This window comes from Nothoprocta perdicaria, unplaced genomic scaffold (genome assembly GCF_003342845.1).
Source record: "Nothoprocta perdicaria isolate Ctin4 unplaced genomic scaffold, notPer1 scaffold_144, whole genome shotgun sequence".
NCBI lineage: Eukaryota > Metazoa > Chordata > Aves > Tinamiformes > Tinamidae > Nothoprocta > Nothoprocta perdicaria.
The window spans coordinates 482,788-489,484 of record NW_020454583.1 but is presented as its reverse complement, the minus strand read 5'-3'; the positions used below and the strand labels follow the sequence as shown (position 1 = coordinate 489,484).

General features: G+C 42.9%; 1 protein-coding gene across 1 annotated transcript in view; it reads left to right on the top strand.

Moving 5' to 3' along the window:
* Positions 1-584: 584 nt before the first annotated feature.
* FHL2 (four and a half LIM domains 2) overlaps positions 585-6,697 on the top strand; it is a 22,823-nt gene continuing 16,710 nt past the window's right edge. Inside the window, exon 1 of the mRNA XM_026034479.1 lies at positions 585-693. The gene's annotated coding sequence lies outside the window, so the exon portion shown is untranslated. The remainder of the gene's footprint in view (positions 694-6,697) is intronic.

Here is a 6,697-nt window from a genome sequence, read left to right as displayed (position 1 = left end):
AAGCAGGAAGGGGCTCGGAGCACTCGTAAAGCAAAGCCTGCACACTTGCTCCTCCTAAAATCAYGGACCTCTCCGTGAAGATGAGGAGAAACAGCTTGTTTCCCTCTTCCCTGGGCAAAGGACTGAGTCTCAGCAGGCTGAATAAGCAAGGCAAATAAAGCCTCATACCACTTGCAGCCAGGAACTTCACTCTCTTGGTCAGGTAAAGAGATGTAGGAAGGTCTGTGCCCAAGCTGCTGCAAAACCTTACCTCTGCAAACYGAGAGCCCCCGGCTTTAGCAAAGCCACGTTATTAATAAGCACCAGGGGCTTAGGAAAACAAAGGCTGGAGGAGGGGGAGCCTTATTTTAGGAAGGGGTCCAACAAAGACAGCACGTTTAGCAGGGGGAAGTATCTACACCCTTGGAACAGAGAAAGTGGCGAGTGCCAGCTGCAGAGAGCCTAAAAGAATGAGTGTCTTGGATGCTTTTGTCTCCTTATATGGTAAAATGATACCGAGGGGTTTCACTAGGCTGGGGAAGGCAGCAGCCTCTCTCCACACAGCTCCGGCTGCGGAGCTGCAAGCGGGAGAGCTGCTCATCGCGGGCGCCCTCTCCCCTGCGAGCAGGCCACTCCGCTCCCGCCGCCCTTGTTAATGGATGCGACCCCCTGCCCCTGGCCCAGGAGGTGACATTAGCTGCCTGCTACTGCTCTGTAAGTAAATATCCCTTYTTCTTCTGCCCCCACTCCCTCCCCAGGACCCACGGAGTCGGGTTTTGGAGGTATTACTTTAAACAAAGGGTGCRGACAGGGAGCTGGAGGGGGCTGTTTAATGCCCCATGGGTTGCTGGATGGGGATACAAGGAGAGCACTTGCCGGTCCCCCCTTCCCTGAGCACACGGCGAGGGCTGCGAGGAGGACACAAAGGTGAACCTCTTTTCGAGGCAGTAATTGCTGCGTGTCTGTCCGTAGGTGACACATCCGCGATCAGATGAGGCGCAGGGTCATTTCCCTTGCAACCATTCTTAATGACGGCACTGTAGTGTGAATGTAACCCATCGGGGAGCTCATAAAAAGTAGGGGCTGCATCTTAGGTTCCTTACACCTCTGTGCACACGTCCTGCTCGACAAAGGATGAATTTKGCAGTCGCGAGAGCAGATGCACATGAAACAAAGGTGCTGCTTGCAAGCAGTCCAGAGAGACAGACTGAGCACAGGCAGGGGAAGCCATCAGCACTGTGTTTCATATTTTTATGTGGAGAGATTAAGTTAGAATGCAAATCCCAATAAACTGCTCTGAATTTCTGCCTTTCATGCTTCCTGTGCTCTACGTGCATGCGTGTATAGCCACAATAGCCTACGTCCTTCACGTATGACAGCTCCCTCACTCCGTCTAAATGCTAAAGGAAATACTAACTTTCATTGTCTGCATTAATGGTTACCCTAAACTTTCTGCATCCCTGAAGGGGTGCAGCTTTTATTTAGCTCACTAGATGCCCCACAGAATTGAGTCTTGCTGTCTAAAGAGACATAATCACAAGAAGGCAAACCTAACAAAATCTATATACTGGCAGCAATCATTTTGCTTTTGCTCCTCCCCTGGCTCCTATCTAGAAGTGTATTAACTAAGATTGCCGATTGATGTCCCAGGTCAGGAATTATAACGTTTATTGAGGGCTATACATATCTGTTCACTGCTTTAAATAGGAATTGTCCTTGAAGTGCCAAGATTGGAGCGTATATTATTAGGTACTCCCATGCAGCCAGCTGTAAAGGGATGCTATACCTGAGGTTGCCATTGAGTTTCTGTTTTAAGCTGTTCCTACTTTGATGGAATGCCCTGCTTTCTAGCCCAAATTTTTCTATGTTTTTTGTCAGCTAAATAGTGATCTTTGAATCTTCAGGTGTTTGGATTTRGGGCACAGAAGAATGCTTTTTAGCTTATTAATTTTATAAAAATTATTTCTAGTTTTCTGCCTCTGCACATATAGCTGGGAAAGGATTAACTCTAAAAACTGTCCCATCAATATAGCTTGCGCATATTGACCAAATTTGAGAAAAAAAAAAAAAAGAACACAACTAGAATTGTAGAAAACTTGGTACCAACCACCTGATATAGTGGAACTATCTATTCCAAACCTGACTGCAGCACCAATAAAACTATCTTTTATGCTAACCATGACATAGATATTGACCTCTGTGAATATCCTTTGGGTTGAGAAGTACCACATGATTGAGTTGAACACGATAGCTGAAAGGACTCAACTGCTCTGGCTGAGAATTCATATCTGGGGTTCACATCTGACATCTCCTTTTGACAGCGCAGGCCTGAGCCTGGGGCAGCACCAGCTCTGGAAGTCCTTCGAGAAAGCCTAGGAAATCCTGACATGGCAGAAATGCTGGGGTAGAATATTCTTATTTTCGCAGACTGTGTCCCTGAGGGAACTGGCCATGCAACACGTTCACGCCCCAAATATTCACTACCAGCATATATAGTTTTTAAAGCATATAATCATTATTGTTATGAGATCACCACTATCACATAGCAATAGCCATTGGAAATGGTTTGTATACACAAAGCTGCCACCCTGAGCAGCATGAAACTGTGATTCTCAGCTAAAGGACCCAGGTACAGAYAAGGCTCTTTTTTCTACTTAAGATAATACATTTTCTTAACAAAATCAACAGAAGTCCAGGTACCATTTCATGGAATCACATTATTTTTTATCTATACAAATAGAAACAGGTGTATCCCAATCAGGACATCTAAAAAAGCAGACACTTTTTATAGAAATGTTAAAGGGCTCCTTGAATCACATGCAACATAGTCCTGCAGGCTCCCATTATGCCTATCAGGATACATTAAATATTATGAGCACGAAAGGCAGGTTTGGTGGCAAAGTACTGAAAGGGCTGGTGACAATTTCTGCTGTATCAAATTCAAATCTAATTCAGAATTTTGCCAAAAAAAAAAAAAAGAGAAAATGGGGGAACATCTTCCTCTTCATGCAATGGGAMTGAAAACTGAATTACTGCCTGTGGCTGCTGGCCAGCAAACTGACAGTCCTTCTAGGAGCCCACAGACCAGTTACAGGCTGCTGTTGCCTCACCCGTGTCATGCTGGATAAATTGGTCCAGAGCATCTTTGGAGAAACTCTGCCTGTGCTAGTGATCCGGGCAGTCCCATTCCCCCACTGGGATGCTGCTTTGGAGACTGGGCATTGCATAACTTGCATCTTTAGGCTGATTAATTTTAATTGTGCAATTTTAATGTTTCATTTACATATGGATGGTTATTTGTGATGCAGATTTGCCCCAAGTGAGAGTGTGAAATGGCAGGATAATGACAGTTTTCATGGAAATAAATCTCGGATACATTGACAGCTACTGAAGCATTAATATTTCAACAATACTAATTAGCTTGTTCTATATATACGGTTGGATTAGAAGCCACTGGAGGCTTCTTTTAAGGCTGAACTCTGAAATACTCATGCCAGGTGAAAAACAAATATGATGCTCATTTCTTTAATTTTCACTTACCTTTGTGCGTTACATCGTGCAATATTAACTAGACTGCCAGATAGTTACTGAATGTACAGTATTACATAGTAAGAGGAATGTAGGAGCGTAGCTCTGATGTAAGGACTAATGACTCTCCCTTCCACAGCAAATTTGTCACACGGAAGTTGCCTTTRCACAGCAAGTCCAAGGACTGCCCTTTCATTGGCAGGCAGCAGTTACAGACTCTTGGTGAACACTGGCACAAGGGCTCAAAACCTACCACTCTTTTATCTTGCAAGATAAAAGCCATGAGTTGAGTAAAACAGTAAATTAGTGAATTATTATTAGTGAATTTTAGTAGAATAACTTCCACCACAGCTAGCTCCGTTCTGTCATTACTCTGAAGCGCTTTTGGGACTTGCATCAAGCTCTCTTCAGAGTCCAGGATCCCAGATCTCTCCAGCTCTTCCTCCTCCATACTGTGCTGTGTGTCTCTCTGTGCTGCCCCTTCTTTGCTCTTCAGCTAAAAGGATTTCTCCCACAAAAAGTTTGCCTCCATCCTTGTCCCCAGGTTCCTTTTGTCTCTCATTGTTCACTCTTAAACTCATCCACGCACCATAAACCCTCCAAACCACCACAAGTGCCAGTTATTTTAGACAGAAGTGGCCTTTGGGGTCTTGTCCCTGTAAGAAAAACAGGAAGGAAAGACTGCTTGGCCAGAGACCAGGACTAACCTCAGAGCATCTTCCTCCTAGTATCCTGCCAGCTTCACCTCTGGCCTTTCCGGGGAGAAGGAAACAGAGTATTTTGGTCAATCTTTTATTTCTCTGGCCTAGTGCATGTTTTGCAGGGTTGTAAAAATGTAGAAGAGTTTGTAAATTTCATTGTTTGGTAGCATTTGAAGTTTTCTAAATATTTTGGCTTTGGGGTCGGATTTCCTTGGGATTAGCTGTGTTGCTCTCAACAAGCAATTCTTTTCTGGAAAACAAAAACAAAACCAAAAAACTATTTCCATACCTCCAATGATGTTTAGTCTCAGCAGTCATTTGGTGTATACGTTATTGGTACAAGGTGGAGATGGAAATAACAATATTAATCTTATAAAATTTTTATCCTCTGCCACCTTCCAATGTCTGCTAAAATGCTCTTTGTAGAAACATGTCTTTCTGTACTTAAGTAATGGCAAATATTTGACCTCTCTGTTTTGCGTAAGCCTTTGTTTATTCCACAGGAGAAAGAAGGCAGATATTTGTTTCAAGAGGTTTCAAAATTGAGCATAAGAAGAAGCCTTTCAGCTGTAACTGTGCTTTTTTGTGCTATGATAAATTTAAAAGTCACGCTCCTTGTTATTTAAATAGGCTCCTTTTGTAATTGAAAGCTATAAAGGAATGTTTGTAAAACCATTACATCCTTTAGTCATTTCAATACCAACCTTAGATAATCATAGTGTAATTTGTGTGGGATAAACTGTCAAGGTATCATCTCTTCTGTGGCATCTCTTGTTCCCACTACTACCACTGGTAGCTTACTAATTACTGGAAAAGCTCTAAATTAAATCAGATCCTTGCTGATTGCCAAGCACAGCAAACTACATGGAAAGCAAAGTTGCACTGTCGCTTTTCCACTACTGTAATTGGGATTAATGTAGCCAGGCACATTAGAAACCTAAACCTTCTTGCACAAGAAACTCTTTCTTGTGAAATACCACACTTTCCAATTCATGATAGGCTACTGTGCAATCCAGACAAGACCCAAGTGTGCTTTCATTATCTGCACATGCTCATGCTCTGTCTGCTCAGAAGATTGCTCTAAACTACTTAAGAAGAAACAGAGGAATGTGATACCATAGAGAAAGCCAGTCAGGCCTGTACAAGAAAGCTGAGTTGAGGGAAAAACCTAGACAGGACTCTGAAGCCTGTTTCAAGGTAGCTATAAAAAGTCTATTAAAACTGAGTATTGTTTGAAATGTCTTCTAATGTCTATCATATATATATAGAAAGAATAAATTTAGGTAGGACATTTAAAAAGAGATTTAATATAGTGATAAAAATGAAACAAAGGTAAAAAAAAATACTGATTCATGACCAGGAATAGCTTTGCGATAGAGCTTCTGGGAGAGTTTGGAAATTTTACTGTGAAAGCTTAATACTATCACAAGGAGCAAGAAACACTTCTCTAATTACATACTTTGCTTTCAATAACCTAAACTGGATGGAGACCCTGGTGAAACAGTCTGGCCTTGAGGAGGCCTTGATTTCTTAAAACGCAAAAGTGCTGAATTCATTTCGTGAGCCTTCGGCTTTATACTGGCTGATTGCTCTTCCACAGCAGCAGTAGCAAGAGAACCTTTCAACTCTCTCCTCAACTTGAAAAAAGTGACAGAGAAAAGAAGGAGCGTGGCCATGTCTGAGCATCCCAACTGCATTTACAAGTTCTGCATAAATCCCAAATCAGGGGATACAGGGATACGCCACAGCTCATTCCCTGCAGTAATCACGCCTCCCCTTTCAAGGACCTGCACAAAGATGATTGTAGATTGTATGAACAAGCACCTTAGTAGCAGCCTTTAATGTCTTCATAATGTCACCACACATTGCTGAGGCAGAGCAACAGGAGTGCTAGTGTTATCCATWGTGAGCAAAGAAACAAGACTGCTTCCTAAATGTCCGTGGTCTTCTTTCTGAGTGTTTTAGAGGGATTGGTGCTGAACTCAAGACTAACCCCTTGACAGGTTCTGAACACCTCTCAGCTGTCAAGACCCGGCTTGGCTCCCCTTGGCCCCAGCAGGGCAGCCAACAGAGTCACCTGGAGGGTCAAGCACCCAAGCAGCAGGAAGACACAACATGTGCCCAACAGTGAGCTAGACTCCAAGCACTTAGGGGTCCCCTTTCTCTCTCTGTTCTACCACAGGAGTGTCTGCTGGTAGGCAGTCGAACATGAGGTACACCTGCTCAGCCAAAGAAATGGAGCTACAACCTCTTAATACATTCACAGACCTGAGGCATATAGGACTTTTTTGGGAGTTTGTGGTTTGCACCTATGCTAGCTTAGTTGCAAGTACTGAAATTCAGGTGGATTCTGACTATATTATATATCTTTTTTTTTTCCATGACAAATGGTTGTTTCTTCTCTTGCTCCAGTAAATCAAAAAAAAAAAAAAAAAAAAAAAAAAAAGCAGGTTGTCTGTTGTTAGGCCTACCAAGTACATCTGCCACCG